The 14,052-nt window shown below is 44.7% G+C and overlaps 1 pseudogene across 1 annotated transcript in view; it reads left to right on the forward strand.

Moving 5' to 3' along the window:
- LOC311127423 (NAD(P) transhydrogenase, mitochondrial-like) overlaps positions 1-11,323 on the forward strand; it is a 46,434-nt pseudogene extending 35,111 nt beyond the window's left edge. The window contains exons 17-19 of the transcript in view: positions 7,938-8,057; positions 8,187-8,282; positions 11,180-11,323. The product of the transcript in view is annotated as an NAD(P) transhydrogenase, mitochondrial-like (transcript). The remainder of the gene's footprint in view (positions 1-7,937; positions 8,058-8,186; positions 8,283-11,179) is intronic.
- Positions 11,324-14,052: the final 2,729 nt, after the last annotated feature.

Here is a 14,052-nt window from a genome sequence, read left to right on the forward strand (position 1 = left end):
GCGACTTACAGGAGCAATTAGGGTTAAGTGCCCTGCTCAAGGGTACATGGACCGATTTTTCATATTTAAAAAATAATAATTTTAAGGCCTTTCGGTTACTGGCCCAACGCTCTTAACTGCTAGGCTACCTGCTACTAGGCTAATGGGTAAAAAGGCCTTGAAATTATAAATATCCGTGTTGGTATTCAAATAATATATTTGATATTGGCATCGGCCCAGAATTTCCACGTCAGTGCAACCCTAACTTGAATGTCTAAAACCATATAGATCGTGTGTAGAAATAATAACCAAGCTAGCACATTTGGTTTCTTGGAAGTTGTGGGAAAGTACTTTTTTGGTTTCCAATTGGTTCTGGGAACGACACCATACATTTCCTGACCAGTTAAACGTTTTTTAAATGTTCTGAGAACGGAAGTGAAAATATTGTCTGTTCTGGGAACATTCATTATTAGGTTACAGGGAGGTTCTGAGAACGTTTTACTATGGTTCTCTGAAAGTTTTCCTGGGAGGTTTTATTAATGTTCTGAGAACGGAAATTATAGGTTATTTGAAGGTAATTCAATAACGTTCTGAGAACATGTTTCAATAAGACTGCTAGCTTCATTTGGGTTACCTGTTTTGAACTCCAAGCACAGATAGGACACATGGAAATGAATTTGCTTAGGCATTAATCATGAAAACACATTTATTTTTTATTGTGGCACAGCGTCCATGAGATTGAAACCTATGATCTTTTGTTCTCTGTCCATGGAATTAGTCCAATGCGCCACCAGGATGGAGCAAGCATTACATTTTTGTCTATTCAAACAGACCCCATTTTCAAAGGAAACAATCACTCATTAAGATCAGGTGTGGCCAATTAATGGGCACCCAACCCACCTGAACACCCTTAGCAAGATGGAGGATAGAGAGAGTATTGTTGACGCTGAGAACGAAATGTATACAGTGCATTCAGAAAGTATTCAGACACCTTCACTTTTTCCACATTTTGTAACATTACAGCCTTATTCTAAAATGGATTTAAAAAAATATATATTCTCATCAATCTCCACACAATACCCCATAATGACAAAGCAAAACAGTGTCACGTTCGTTTAAGGACGGGTCAGACCAAGGCGCAGCGTGAAATGCGTACATGTTTATTACACCGATAAACACACAAACAAAACAACAAACGAAACGTGAAGTCCTAAGGCTAAACACAAGAGTCCCATGAGTCAGGGCGTGACAGTACCCCCCCCAAAGGTGCGGACTCTGACCGCACCAACCTGACATGACAGGGAAGGGTCCGGGTGGGCATTCCACCTCGGAGGCGGATCCAGCTCCGGGCGTGACGACCACATTCTCTCAGCCTCCCCGTTATGCCCCTGGTCTGGTCTGGACCTCGGCGCGCTGCTCCCCCTCTCCTTCCTCCCACGATGCACCAAGCCCTGTCTGGACCCTGGTGTGGGAGACCCCGAACCTGGAGAGGGGCTGACGTCTGGGTCTGGACTGGAGCCGCTGACCGGAGCTGGAGCGGACACCGGTGGAGCGGACGGTTCTGGCTCCGGACTGGAGCCGCTGACCGAAGCTGGACTGGGCACCGGTGGAGCAGGCACGGGCCGAACCGGACTAGGAACACGCACCACTGGCTTGGTGCGAGGAGCAGGAACGGGCCAGGCCGGACTGGCGACACGCACCACTGGCTTGGTGCGGGGTGCAGGCACGGGCCGTACCGGACTGGGAACATGCACCACTGGTCTGGTGCGAGGAGCAGGAACGGGCCGGGCCCGACTGGGAACACGCACCACTGGCTTGGTGCGAGGAACAGGAACGGGCCGGGCCGGACTGTGGAGGCGGACTGGAGGTCTGAAGCGGAGAGCTGGCACAACCCGTCCTGGCTGGATGCCTACTTCCGCACAGTACGTGTGTGGCATTAGGACAGGACGCACTGGGCTGTGCACGCGCACTGGCGATACAGTACGTAGAACCGGCACAGGATATGCTGGACCGAGGAGGCGTACTGGAGACCAGGAGCGTTGAGCCGGCACACCCCGTCCTGGTTGGATGCCTATTTTCGCACGGCACATGCGTGGTGCTAGCACAGGACGTACACGACTGTGCCGGCGCACTGGCGACACAGTACGTAGCTCCGCATAACACGGAGCCTGCACAGTCACACGCTTCCTAGCGTGAGTACGGGGAGTAGGCTCTGCTCTGAACCCAGGCTCCGCCAACCACCCCGTGATCCCCCCCACCCCCCCCCAAAAAAAAAAATGTATTGGGGCTGCTTCTCGGGCTTTCGTCGTGACCGCATCCTCTTGGGTCGCCGTTTCTCCTCCCCTGCCTGGGCTTCCTCCTTCGCCGAGGGTCCGCTATCGGCTACTCTCTCCTTCTCCACCCTCATCCCTTTCAGGGCCTCCATCTGCTTAGCCAGATCCTCTCTTATCTCCCCCCAAGTCCATGATCTCTGCTCCACTACCTGTGTCCAGGGTGTCTGCTGCTCCTGGGCATGCTGCTTGGTCCGTGTTTGGTGGGCTCTTCTGTCACATTCGTTTAAGGACGGGTCAGACCAAGGCGCAGCGTGAAATGCGTACATGTTTATTACACCGATAAACACACGAACAAAACAACAAACCAAATGAAACATGAAGTCCTAAGGCTAAACACAATACAAGCCTCTAACACGGAACAAGATCCCACAACTAATGAGTGCCAATAGGCTGCCTAAGTATGATCCCCAATCAGAGACAACGAGCGACAGCTGTCTCTGATTGGGAATCACACTCGGCCAAACACAGAACTACAACACCTAGAACGCAACATAGAAAACTAACATAGAATACCCACACCCTGACTCAACATACCAGAGTCCCATGAGTCAGGGCGTGACAAACAGGTTTTTTAGAAATTTTTACTTATTTACATAAGTATGAGTCCCTTTGCTATGACACTCGAAATTGAGCTCAAGTGCATCCTATTTCCATTGATCATCCTTGAGATGTTTCTACAACTTGATTGGAGTCCACCTGTGGTAAATTCAATTGATTTGGAAAGGCACACACCTGTCTATATAAGGTCCCACAGTTGACAATGCATGTCAGAGCAAAAACCAAGTCATGAGGTCGAAGGAATTGTCCGTAGAGCTCCGAGACAGGATTGTGTTGAGGCACAGATCTGGGGAAGGGTACCAAAACATTTCTGCAGCATTGAAGGTCCCCAAGAACACAGTGGCCTCCATCATTCTTAAATGGATGAAGTTTGGAACCACCAAGACTCTTCCTAGAGCTGGCCACCCGGCCAAACTGAGCAATCTGGGAGAAGGGCCTTGGTCAGGGAGGTGACCAAGAACCCGATGGTCACTCTGACAGAGCTCCAGAGTTCCTCTGTGGAGATGGGAGAACCTTCCAGAAGGACAACCATCTCTGCAGCACTCCACCAATTAGGCCTTTATGGTAGAGTGGCCAGACGGAAGCCCCTCCTCAGTAAAAGGCACATGACAGCCCGCTTAGAGTTAGCCAAAAGGCACCTAAAGACTCAGATCATGAGAAACAAGATTCTCTGGTCTGATGAAACCAAGATTGAACTCTTTGGCCTGAATGCCAAGCGTTACGTCTGGAGGAAACCTGGCACCATCCTGGCAGCATATGCTGTGGGGATGTTTTTCAGCGGCAGTGACTGGGAGACTAGTCAGGATTGAGGGAAAGATGAACGGAGTAAAGTACAGAGAGATCCTTGATGAAAACCTGCTCCAGAGTGCTCAGGACCTCAGACTGGGGCGAAGGTTCACCTTCCAACAGGACAACGACCCTAAAAACACAGCCAAGACAACGCAGGAGTGGCTTCGGGACAAGTCTCTGAATGCTCTTGAGTGGCCCAGCCAGACCCCAAACTTGAACCCGATCGAACATTTCTGTAGAGACCTGAAAATAGCTGTGCAGCGACGCTCCCCATCCAACCTGACAGAACTTGAGAGGATCTGCAGAGAAGAATGGGAGAAACTCTCCAAATACAGGTGTGCCAAGCTTGTAGCGTCATACCCAAGAAGACTCGAGGCTGTAATCGCTGCAAAAGGTGCTTCAACAAAGTAATGAGTAAAGGGTCTGAATACTTATGTAAATGTGATATTTCCATTACATTTTTTGAAAACATTTTTAAAAACCTGTTTTTGCTTTGTCATTATGGGGTATTGTGTGTTTTAAAAAGCGACTGCCTGTAAAAAGCAATGAATCCCTTTGAAAACTCTGTGTCATCGGTATGAGTTAGAAACAGTTACAGTGGGGGAAAAAAGTATTTAGTCAGCCACCAATTGTGCAAGTTCTCCCACTTAAAAAGATGAGAGAGGCCTGTAATTTTCATCATAGGTACACGTCAACTATGACAGACAAATTGAGAAAAAAAATTCCAGAAAATCACATAGTAGGATTTTTAATGAATTTATTTGCAAATTATGGTGGAAAATAAGTATTTGGTCAATAACAAAAGTTTCTCAATACTTTGTTATATACCCTTTGTTGGCAATGACACAGGTCAAACGTTTTCTGTAAGTCTTCACAAGGTTTTCACACACTGTTGCTGGTATTTTGGCCCATTCCTCCATGCAGATCTCCTCTAGAGCAGTGATGTTTTGGGGCTGTCACTGGGCAACACAGACTTTCAACTCCCTCCAAATATTTTCTATGGGGTTGAGATCTGGAGACTGGCTAGGCCACTCCAGGACCTTAAAATGCTTCTTACGAAGCCACTCCTTCGTTGCCCGGGCGGTGTGTTTGGGATCATTATCATGCTGAAAGACCCAGCCACGTTTCATCTTCAATGCCCTTGCTGATGGAAGGAGGTTTTCACTCAAAATCTCACGATACATGGCCCCATTCATTCTTTCCTTTACACGGATCAGTCGTCCTGGTCCCTTTGCAGAAAAACAGCCCCAAAGCATGATGTTTCCACCCCCATGCTTCACAGTAGGTATGGTGTTCTTTGGATGCAACTCAGCATTCTTTGTCCTCCAAACACGACGAGTTGAGTTTTTACCAAAAAGTTATATTTTGGTTTCATCTGACCATATGACATTCTCCCAATCCTCTTCTGGATCATCCAAATGCACTCTAGCAAACTTCAGACGGGCCTGGACATGTACTGGCTTAAGCAGGGGGACACGTCTGGCACTGCAGGATTTGAGTCCCTGGCGGCGTAGTGTGTTACTGATGGTAGGCTTTGTTACTTTGGTCCCAGCTCTCTGCAGGTCATTCACTAGGTCCCCCCGTGTGGTTCTGGGATTTTTGCTCACTGTTCTTGTGATCATTTTGACCCCACGGGGTGAGATCTTGCGTGGAGCCCCAGATCGAGGGAGATTATCAGTGGTCTTGTATGTCTTCCATTTCCTAATAATTGCTCCCACAGTTGATTTCTTCAAACCAAGCTGCTTACCTATTGCAGATTCAGTCTTCCCAGCCTGGTGCAGGTCTACAATTTTGTTTATGGTGTCCTTTGACAGCTCTTTGGTCTTGGCCATAGTGGAGTTTGGAGTGTGACTGTTTGAGGTTGTGGACAGGTGTCTTTATACTGATAACAAGTTCAAACAGGTGCCATTAATACAGGTAACGAGTGGAGGACAGAGGAGCCTTTTAAAGAAGAAGTTACAGGTCTGTGAGAGCCAGAAATCTTGCTTGTTTGTAGGTGACCAAATACTTATTTTCCACCATAATTTGCAAATAAATTAATAAAAAATCCTACAATGTGATTTTCTGGATTTTTTCCCCTCAATTTGTCTGTCACAGTTGACGTGTCCCTATGATGAAAATTACAGGCCTCTCTCATCTTTTTAAGTGGGAGAACTTGCACAATTGGTGGCTGACTAAATACCTTTTCCCCCCACTGTATTCTACTGTCAAAATTGACTACAAAGTGTAAATAGGATAATTTTGCTAATAAAGTAATTCTCGTCTAAAACTGAGCTTGGAACATCCGTGCGACACAACGGGTAAATTAAAGTTGGGTTTTGATTTGACGATGTACATTTGCCCACTAACATGGGGTGAACAGCTTTAGAAATGGCTCTCTATCCAATAGCATAGACCGTGAGATAGACCTGCCCAGCAGCCCAAATTTGTTTACATAAGACAACACGTTGCACATTTTTTTAACTTGAGAAATACCTCACCAAACACCTTTGTTAGATGTAAAATTGCGCAACTAAAACATCCTCTGCAAAAACGTCAAAATTGATTACAGATTTCAGATTTATCTTAGATTCATTCTGTGGATTTTTAGGAAATGAATTAGGCTTCAGCTACAGTGTCTCATGGGGGACAAACATCCTTAACCAAATGCTGAATCAGTCAGGAAACACACCTCCAAGACTGACATTTCTTTTTTTTCTAACGAACAACAGAAAAAGACACGTGCCAATCGGCGTGTTCAGTGGCTCTTTAAATAATTCTTAGAACGTTCTTTGAACATTACTAATGTTTTCTTGTGGTTTTCATGGAAAGTTTTCTCAATGTTCTGAGAACATAACTTTGAATGCAACCATGAGGAAACCTGTAGAAAACGTACTGAAATTCCCAAAAAAGAACGTTGTTTCTTAATGTTCTCGGAACAATTAGAGAACATGACTATAAATAGAACCATGAGGAAACCTGTAGGAAACATTATGCTGAAGTACTGAAATTCCCACCTAAGAAACCTAAGGTTCTCAGAACGTTATGTGCTAGCTGGGAATGGACCTACTGTATATGTTTTTCTGGCGCGCAAATTTATTTGGACGAACAAATCATTCCTGTGCAAAATCTGTGAAATCTTGAAATCGCGATGTGGCCTTCAAGCCAAAATGATTGCCCACCCCTGCCCTAACCCCTTCATTACCCCAGAGGATGGAGAGGTAAAGCCAGGAGGGGAAAGGACAGGGTTGAGGCTATCTGTGGAGAGAGAACAGAGGAAGGTGAAAGGGAGGAGAGTGAAGGAGAGCAGCGCAAAAGTAGGAACAGGCACACCGGAGAGAGGAGAGGAGGGAAGGGAACAGGCACACCGGAAGCTTGTGTAATTTTCCTTCATTCGTTTGATCTGGGGTTCCAGCAGCTGCTGCTACTTAGAGCGTTTGCAGTTGATTAGAGGGGGAAGTGGGTGGCCAGAGAGTGGCCAGATTTTGTAGTCCCCCCTCCCCTCCCCTTCCCTCTCGGCTGGATAATTGGGTGGGGGTGTTAGGCTGCTATGAAGGCGGGACATGGGGCTGCCACTGTTTGGAGATCCAGAGGTGGATATTGTTCCTAATGTATCAGTAATGTAATATAATTCACACAATGTGATGTTGCTCTGGTTAGCCTCTCTTGTAAAGGCCACGCCCCCTCCCTCCTCTCCCAGTTTCCCCCCATTTCAACACTGCAACATGTGCACTGCATTGCATTACATGATGTAGCTAATGGGTTAAGTTAACTCCACACACTGCTACACACGAGGGTATTCAAAGTTCCTAAGGCAACAGTGGGTAACAGCCGTGTGTGTGTCCATGTGCGTGTGTGTAAATTGGGGACTGATTGATAATGGCAGGAGATCAGAGGGTCTGAGTCGAGCAGGAGAGGGGAACGAGACACCTCAGGCAGTATGAGTAGAGTGCAGCTGCTCTGATCTCTGCTTTTACTCTCTGGTCATAAACCTGCTGCTCCAATGTGTATCCATAGAGCCCTCTCGTCCTCTGTCCTTAACCCATTTCCCCTGCTTCTCAGGCCCTTTATGACCTCTGACATTAAAACAGGCCCTCAGACATGAACCTAAACCGCCCCCTGCACTAACATCATGGCCCCTCCATCTTGTACATCTGACTCAACTTTTGTCAATAGCCAAACTATTATGATACTTTTAAACTACAAGGGTTTCTAACCCTTCTTGTCCGTGTGATTTGCCACAAGCCATAGAGATGGAGGTGAATAAAATAATAAGATGGTGATCCTTGTCTCTTTCAGGTTTGGTATCCACCCCGTGGCTGGTCGAAATGTCTGGGCAGCTCAACGTGCTATTGGCCGAGACGGGCGTTCCCTATGACATCGTGCTGGAGATGGAGGAGATCAACGAGGACTTCGCTGGTATGTTTGGTTTCACCTGCTCCTGTCCCGTCACGTGTTCACCTTTCATGTTTTGGTCTATACACAATATGCACCACATTTTCTCTGTGTTTTGCTGTGATCTAATTTGTTTATCTTTCTCTGTCTCAGAAACAGACTAACAACACAGTGAACTCTGCAGCCTAGGAGGACCCCAACTCCATCATCGCTGGCATGCCTGTCCTGGAAGTATGGAAGTCCAAACAGGTGAGAGGGAGGGGGCTGCATGGTCTAGAAGGAAGATCCACCATATTTCCTACACTAGTCCATTGCTTTCAAATCCATGAGGAGTGAACGAGTACACAATTCAAGGGGGAAGAAAGGGTAGAGAATGGGACTGCAGCACCTGTCAAATGCTGACTGTCACAGAATGGCTTGTTGGAAGTTGAGCTGATTTACTCCGGCTCTCCAAATGGTGAAGAGTAGTATTGGAGTTTAGCTAACTCCTTCCTGGAGCGGGTAACTAACATGGGCTCAGAAAGAGGCTATTCGTCTTTAGTTCTGTTCAAGTCCTAGACTTCCAGATTCACAGAGTCGACAGGCCGCATCCTTAGAGGGGGACAGGGCCTCTTTTTACATACAAACACTTGCGTGAGCAACAAGGCCCTTACCCAGGTGTACTGTAGCTCCAGCAGGCACAGATCTCACACGGCTTCCATTAGCGGTGACTCGCTCCCTCTGGAATGATGACATTTTGGAGCATCTGAGTGGAACTTTTCTTAAATGTGGGATTCATATGCCTCACCACCCCACTTTAAAATGCCTTGATTTTTACAGGTTCCCTTGGGAAATCACAGAGTTTGTGAGCTTTAATACTACCAGCACCCCAGCCCTCTACTCCACTGGGCTGTATTAACATGACGTGTGTGTTTATATCCCCCGGACCTGCTGGACTGTTGAAAATGTTATTTTCATTGTTCTTAAGTGACTCAGACACTTGAATTAATAACCTTCCACTTGTGGCTCATGTTTATGTGACGCTGTGTGGGGCCGGTCAGGCTGTGGTGTGGATGGGTGTGCTGGGCCTGGCTGTGTGTGTAGTCTAGCTGGAGATATAAACAAACCAGGAGGGGCTCCTCCGTGCCACCATAGCCAAGCTTGTCAGAGTAGACAAAGGGCATTCCTCCTACAGTACCCTCGCCTCGCCTGGCGGACGGTTAGGTGGCTGGTGATCCAATGGTTCAGGCCTAACCTGACCGTGCCACAGCCACATCCTCTGGTGCTGATTGCCAGACTGAGATTACCTCTGTTTGCACCCTACCCCGGTCCCAAATAAAACCATCTGTCCCATGTATTATGGATGAGGAGGTTGGGAGTCTGGACTGGGAGGCCCTGCCTAGAGAGGCCGGCTAGGGTAGGCCTGGGTGTCACAGACCCTTACTGTAACCCCGGCCTGAAGCACAACCATAGTGGGATCCATTTACACTCCTCTCACACAGGAGGGTGTTAGAGTGGGTGTTTGAGTCAGTACATGCTTATTTGTGTTTTTATAAGAGTGTATGTGTGTGTGAGTGTTTGTTAAGAGTAGTGTTTGTGGGTGGGACCGTGCCATGGGAACACTACAATGTGTCTTGAGTCACCTAGCCACTACTGACCCTTCCCTGCCTCTGAGCAGATTCAGACGGTCCTCCTGTTGATTTTTGGGTCTCAATATGACAGTGGTTCTGTTCCAAGTATCTTTCAGCGTGTCAGATAGCAGGGAATAAAAGTCTAGTGGCGAGAGTGTCGCTCTGGTTTTACTTATTCAATTATGGTGTTGCGTTCTGTGCCTCCAAAACACATGCTCACAATCACGGGATGCTCCAATCCATTTCCCAGGACCCGCTCTCTCTCTCTCTCTCTCTCTCTCTCTCTCTCTCTCTCTGACTAGACTGCAGCTACAGACACTAATGATGCTTAATTTTGTAAATGGCCGACACTTAAATATCCATTAGTTGTGGGACAAACTTACTCTTCTCCCCATTCTCCTCCAAATGGAATGCTTCCCCATCCATCTTCCACTTACATGCAGGTGCAACATGTGAACCCCTGTTGAGGTATGTTCATGGATCAGTGTTAAATGTCTGAGGTCTTTACAAACTACACAGAAAGAGGTGCTATCACAGTTGGGGTTGGCTTATTTACCATAGCATGATTTAGTTTCAGATAAAAACACTGATTGCATTGCTTTTGATAAAGTATTCACACCCCTTGACTTTATCCACATTTTGTTGTGTTACAGCCTGAATTTAAAATAGATTAAATTGATATTTTTTGTCACTGGCCTACACACGATACCCCATAATGTCAAAGTGGAATTATGTTTTTCAAAAATGTTCTAATTAATAAAAAATGAAAAGCACATTTCTTTCAGTCAATAAATATTCAACTCCTTTGTTATGGCAAGCCTAAATAAGTTCAGAAGTAGAAATGCGCTTAAACAAGTCACATAATACATTTCATGGACTCCCTCTGTGTGCAATAATAGTGTTTAACATGATTTTTCAATGACTACCTCATCTCTGTACCCCACACATACAATCATCTGTGAGGTCCCTCAGTCGAGCAGTGAATTTCAAACAACAGATTCAACCACAAAGACCAGGGAGGTTCTTCCAATGCCTCGCAAAGAAGGGCACCTATTGGTAAAATAAAAATAAAACTGACATTGAATGTCCCTTTTGAGCATGGTGAAGTTATTCATTACACTGTAGATGGTGTGTCAATACACCCAGTCACTACAAAGAAACAGGCGTCCTTCCTAACTTCGTTGCCAGAGAGGAAGGAAACTGCTCAGGGATTTCACCATGAGGCTTATGGTGACTTTAAAACAGTTACAGAGTTTAATGGCTGTGAGAGGAGGATTCTGAGGATGGATCAACAACATTGTAGTTACTCCACAATACTAACCTAATTGACAGAGTAAAAAGAAGGAAGCCTGTACAAAAATCAATTTAATCAATTTTGAATTCAGGCTGTAACACAACAAAATGTGGAATAAGTCAAGGGGTATGAATACTTTTTGAAGGCACTGTAGGATAGGATAGAACAATGTATCAGCCGTTTTTTCTCATCTGTGTAAATGGCTGCAGTCTAAGCTGAGCCCCTGTGTCCATGTCTTATAGGTGTTTGTAATGAAGCGTTCTCTGGGAGTGGGCTGTGCTGCCGTGGACAACCCCATCTTCTACAAGCCCAACACAGCCATGTTGCTTGGTGATGCTAAGAAGACCTGTGATGCTCTGCAGGCTAAAGTCTGTGAGGCCAGCTAGTGAGCTGTGGCCGGTCCAGTAGGGCTCGGGCCTATCTGACTGAGCAGCAGGTGGGATGGAGAGGTGGTGCAGAGGCCCAAGGCACCACAACACACACACCCAGAGGGAGAGCGGAATGGGCACAAACAAGCTTATAGTTAGACATAGTATTAACCTCTACGGGATCGGTGTACCGTATACGGGACGGTTGAGCTAACGTGCGCTAATGTGATTAGCATGACTGTTGTAAGAAACAGCAAGCTTACATTCTTGTTAATCTAACGGCACTGTCCAATTTACTTTAGCTATTACAGTGAAACAATACCATGCTATTGTTTGAGGAGAGTGCACAACAACATCAAACTTATCACGGCAACTGGTTTGATACATTCACCTCTGAAGGTAAATAATGTACTTACATTCAGTAATCTTGCTCTGATTTGTCATCCTAAAGTTCCCAGAAATAAAATGTAGCATAGTTTTGTTTGATAAAATTAATTTTTATATTCAAATGTAGGAACTGGGTTCTACAGTTTGAACCCCTGCTGTCTCTGGCTTCATACGGCCATCTAAATGTGTATAAGCTAATGATCCATCATGTATGACATTCCTGGGAGTGTGTAAACTTACAAAAATTATATGGTAATACAAAATGTATGTTCTCTATAGTTATGTACTTGAAAATGTATCAATTGACCAATTCGGCACATTTGGGCAGACTTGATACAAAATAGTCCAGTATTGCAATGCTTCACTGGATCAATCTGAAACTTTGCACACAAATCTAAATTGCGCCTAAACTGCAATATTATATTGTGGCCTTTCTCTCGCAACACATGTTTCTTTGTTTGTATTATCTTTTACCAGATCTATTGTGTTATATTCTCCTACATTAATTTCACATTTCCACACACTTCAAAGTGTTTCCTTTCAAATGGTATCAATAATATGCATGTCCTTGCTTCAGGTCCTGAGCTACAGGCAGTTAGATTTGGGTATGTCATTTTAGGCGAAAATTGAAAAAAAAGGGTCCGATCCTTAAGAGGTTAATGTATTAATGTTGTCGTTTTCCTCCTCCCTTTTTTTCTGAACAGTTGTTTGCTATGATGATGATTAGGTGTTCTCTTCTTTCTTAGATATTTGTGTGACAAAATTGTTGTGCCATGTGTATTTTCTTCTCACCCTCTTTTTCCAAGCAAGGAAAAATGCAAAACAGTGTCACACTTCATTTATTTTTCCAATTTTATTCTGTAGTTAGATTTTTGTATTTCACCAAGTGTCAAAATGGTTTGCATTTAGCTCCTTCTGGCTTAGCAGTAACTGTTGTGTGATTAAGTACAATGTAAAGCCATAGTCAGTAATGGCTACTCTTAACTGTATGCTTTTTTTTCTTTCTCTTGAACGTGTTTTGTGATCCATGTGTGCTTACAGTGTAATGACCAGCTTTGTGATGTAGTACTAATGTTACGTGATTATATCCTTTCGTAAGAAGGATTTAGTGAATGTGGCTTCAGTTGGCCCTCCGCCACACAACTAAGCTTTTCCTCTTAGCACTACAGGGATGTTGAAGGAACAGTGCAGATATGAAGTAAAGACAAATGAGTTTAATAAGAGATGGACATCATAATATAACTGTTAGAATTGATAATAAATTATGAGATGATGGCTTGATTTAGCATTGATACATTTATGAATTGCCGATTTTGTCAAATGGTTAGAGTGCAAGTCCTGCCATGTCTGTGCCAAGCTCTTTCCTTATGCCTTCATCTAGATAGAATCCCTGTCTGATGCTTCCTTACTGGGACCTGATACAATGCAACTGTATAGAGAAACTGACCATGACAACATCCCTACCTCATAGCTTCCTAACCCGATCAAAGTTGCCTTCCATTCTCTTCTTCATAAACCATTCTCTTCTTCCATTAATGGATGCAGTAAGGAGAACAATCAAACTCGACCAAAACAATGGAAACGCCATGGCAACGCCAGTCACGCGTCCTCCCCCAATCAAAATTATCCTACATTTAGGCTATTGTTTATATGTGTATTTCACGCTATTTTGGGGTAACAATATACAGTATGTTCATGTCGTCGTCACCAATCAACTGCATTACACTTAAAAACAGCTTCAAGTACCATCACTGATTTCTATATGCTAGTTATGCTACCAGTTTATATGGACAGGAGTTAGCATTTAGCAGAATATTTTTTTACACAAAACTCTGGACGGATTTGGCGAATATCCACTTTGTAAGATCATATTTTTTAAATGTGCGTCAGTGACGCCGTCCTTGTTCTTTCCCCTACCGTCTGCGTTCCATTGAACTCTTTACCGCATGTATTCTGTCTTTCCAGACTATATATTTTGCTTTGCGCTGACTAGAAAGGTTAGTGTATGAAGGGCTGTTATTCACTTACACATGGTATCATAATAGACAGCCAAGTTATATAGTTGGTATTAGGGAGATACTGTGAAGGTTTTCCTCTCTGGTTTATCATGGAACGTCATCCCTCAATAAACCTTGATTTAAAATAGATTTTTGCGTGTTTTTACTTTTCTTCTCTCAAACGCACTACAATACTTTGAGGCTTGCATCATTTGAGCACATTTATGGAACTTGGAAGGTCGTCTCCACACTTTCACTAAGTTGTTGATTGAAATATAGCTTTATATACCCATTTCACAGCTAGTCTCAAACATATGCAATTAGAAGTTATTAAAGCTGTAATAGACACTTCGAGGAATTGTG

The sequence above is a fragment of the Coregonus lavaretus genome, assembly GCF_964263955.1.
Source record: "Coregonus lavaretus genome assembly, chromosome: 4".
NCBI classification, from domain to species: Eukaryota; Metazoa; Chordata; class Actinopteri; order Salmoniformes; family Salmonidae; genus Coregonus; species Coregonus lavaretus.